This window comes from Petaurus breviceps, unplaced genomic scaffold, assembly GCF_028583685.1.
Source record: "Petaurus breviceps papuanus isolate PSGF00001 unplaced genomic scaffold, PetGlider_PUasm1.0 139, whole genome shotgun sequence".
NCBI classification, from domain to species: Eukaryota; Metazoa; Chordata; class Mammalia; order Diprotodontia; family Petauridae; genus Petaurus; species Petaurus breviceps.
In genome coordinates, this window is record NW_027185697.1 from 409744 (window position 1) to 412622 (window position 2879).

At 32.1% G+C, this 2879-nt stretch overlaps 1 pseudogene; it reads left to right on the top strand.

Moving 5' to 3' along the window:
* Nucleotides 1–1662: 1662 nt before the first annotated feature.
* Nucleotides 1663–2344, top strand: LOC138145914 (transcription factor BTF3 pseudogene; annotated as a pseudogene).
* Nucleotides 2345–2879: the final 535 nt, after the last annotated feature.

The following is a 2879-nucleotide window of genomic DNA, read 5'->3' on the forward strand; positions in this document are numbered from 1 at the left end:
AATACAAAATGGAAGCCTCTCATAGGAACCCCTCTGGGCTGTGGGTGCCACAGCCATATCTAATCAGTTACCAATTCCCACAACCTTTCTCACACACCTTATCTTCTTCCCATTCATCTGGCCACCATTCTAATTCAGGCTATCATCACCTGTTGCTTTCACTTTTCTCAATAGCCTCCAAAATGATTTTCCTGTATCCAGTTTTACCCTCTCCAATCCCTCTCCACAAAGCTACCAACGTGAAATTCCTATAACAAAGTTTTGACCATGTCACTCTGCTACTCAAGAAACTTCACTGATTTCCTCTTGCTTTCAGGATTAATAAGAAGTAAATAACAATTCAGGGGAAAAAATGTTAAAAGGAAAACAAACCCTAAGCTTTGTGGGGGGGAACATGAGTGGGATTTAAAAGGAAAGAAGGGATAAGAACCTGTGTTAAAGAGCATCAGGGAGCAAAGAGAAGATGATAGGAAATATGTAGTTAATCAAAACTAGGTATGTGAATGGGATGAATTCACCCATAAAATGGAAGAGGATAGCAGAATGTATTCAAAAGTAGACTACAAAAATATGTTATTCACGAGAAACACATTTGAAACAGAAAGATACACAATTAAAAGGGGTTGGAGCAAAACACATTATGTCTCAGCTGAATTTAAAAAAAGTAATCATGATCTCAGACAAAGCAACAGCAAAGATAATCAATTAAATTAGATAAACAGGGAAATTACACTTTGTTGAAAGATACCATAAATAGGAAAAGTTTAATACTTAACATATATGCACTGAATCACATAGCATATAAATAGTCAAAGAAAAAGCTAAATGAGTTATAGGGAAAATAATAAAATAATGATGAGTGACCTCTGTCTCCCCTTTCAAAGCTAGATAAATTTAACCAAAAATAAACAAGAAAGAAATTAAGGACCTGTACAGAACTTCAGAAAAGTTATATGTGATATCTCTTTCATGAATGTTGAATGGGTATAAGAAGAAGCATACATATTTCTCAGCTATGCTTGTCACTGTTACAAAAATTCACCACATATTAAAAAATGAAAACCTCACCAAAAAAAGAAAACAACTATTTCATAAAAAATGCAGAAAGTAGTATGCCATGCTGCACAAAATGCAATAAAAATATATTTGATAAAGGACCATGGAAGAAAGAATAAAAATTAACTGAAGACCATGTGACTTAAATCTAAAGACTTGGTGAGTCAAATGACAAATCAAAGAAATTAGAATTTCATTAAAGATAAGGACAATAATCAGAAGACATGCTAAAATTTTGGGGATGCAGACAAAACAGTTCTTGAAGGGGAGATGTATATCTCAAAGCACTTTAATCAGCAAAAGGGAGAAAGAGCCAATTAACAAGTTGAGAATTAAGCAAACAAACAAAACCTAGAAAACCAACAAAAAATTTTAACTACTTAAATAAAAAAAATCATAAAAATCAAAGAAGAAATTAAAAATATTTAAATAAAATGTTGAATTAATTTTTAAAAACCTAGTTGTTAGGTTTTTAAAAATAGATAATTTTATTTAAAAATTTTTTTTATTGCTCTCTGGCTTCCATCTTGCTATCCCTTGTGTGTTCCCCTGTCTTCTACCTGTGACCCCGAAAGTAACATCCCATCTTCTGCGCAGCTCCATTTCCATTCTGGCAAAATGAAAGAAATGATTATAAATCAAGAGAAACTTGCCAAGTTGCAGGCACAAGTGCGCATTGATGGGAAAGGAACTGCTCGGAGAAAGAAGAAGGTGGTTCATAGAACAGCTACAGCAGATGATTAGAAACTTCAGTTTTCCTTAAAGAAACTAGGAGTGAACAATATCTCTGGTATTGAAGAGGTGAATGTTTACCAACCAGGGAACATTTAACAATCCTAAAGTTCAGGCATCATTGGCAACAAACACTTTCAGTATTACAATCCATGCTGACTAGCTTGAGAAGACTGGCAGAGACTCTACCCAAACAACCTGTCGATGGAAAAGCACCTCTTGCCACTGGGGAGGATGATGATGAAGTTCCAGTTGAGAATTTTGATGACAAGGAGGCAAACTGAATTGAGTATCAACTTCTGAAAGTTAAAACTTGAAAGTTATATGGAGCTGCTATTTTATATGGCGACTGCTTTTTTCTTTTCCCTTTTTTGTTTTTGTTTATGGATCTAGAGAATTAGATCTCTAATATTTTGAAGCCCATTGGACATTGTAGCTCTTTTCATTTATTGCTTATACACAATTCATTCTTTGCAGCCTAACTATGATGAACAAACCTGGAATTAAAGTTTGAAGGAAAAAAAAGGTTAATAAAATCTTTACCTAGTTAAAAAAATTTTATTTAAAATATTTATTTATTTTAAAAAATTATTTATTTAAGAGGAAAATCAAATTACTAGTATTAATTTTTTTAAATCACAACAAATGCAAAGATAAAGGATATCATTAGAAACTATTTTGTCCATAATATACTAATAAAGCCATTAACTTAAATTTAATGGATACTTACAATCATTTAACAACTCAGAATAAAAGAATAAGAAATAGAGAATTTATGCAGCTAAATCTCAGGGGAAAAAAGAGAAATTGAACAAACCAAAAATTAACTCCCAAGGTTTTTTTTTAAATCCTAGACTAGATGGGTTTGATGAATCCTATCAAATATTGCACAAATATATCCTTGATATCTAAACCAGGTAGAGACAAAATAGAGGAAGAAAAATTGTAGGCCCAAATCCCTAATATACAGTGATACAAAAAAAATTAAAATATTCTCAAAGTGGATATAGTAACATTTCACCAGAGTATACATTATGAACAGATTAGAGTTATACTAGAAATGCAATTGGCTTAATATTAGGAAAACTATA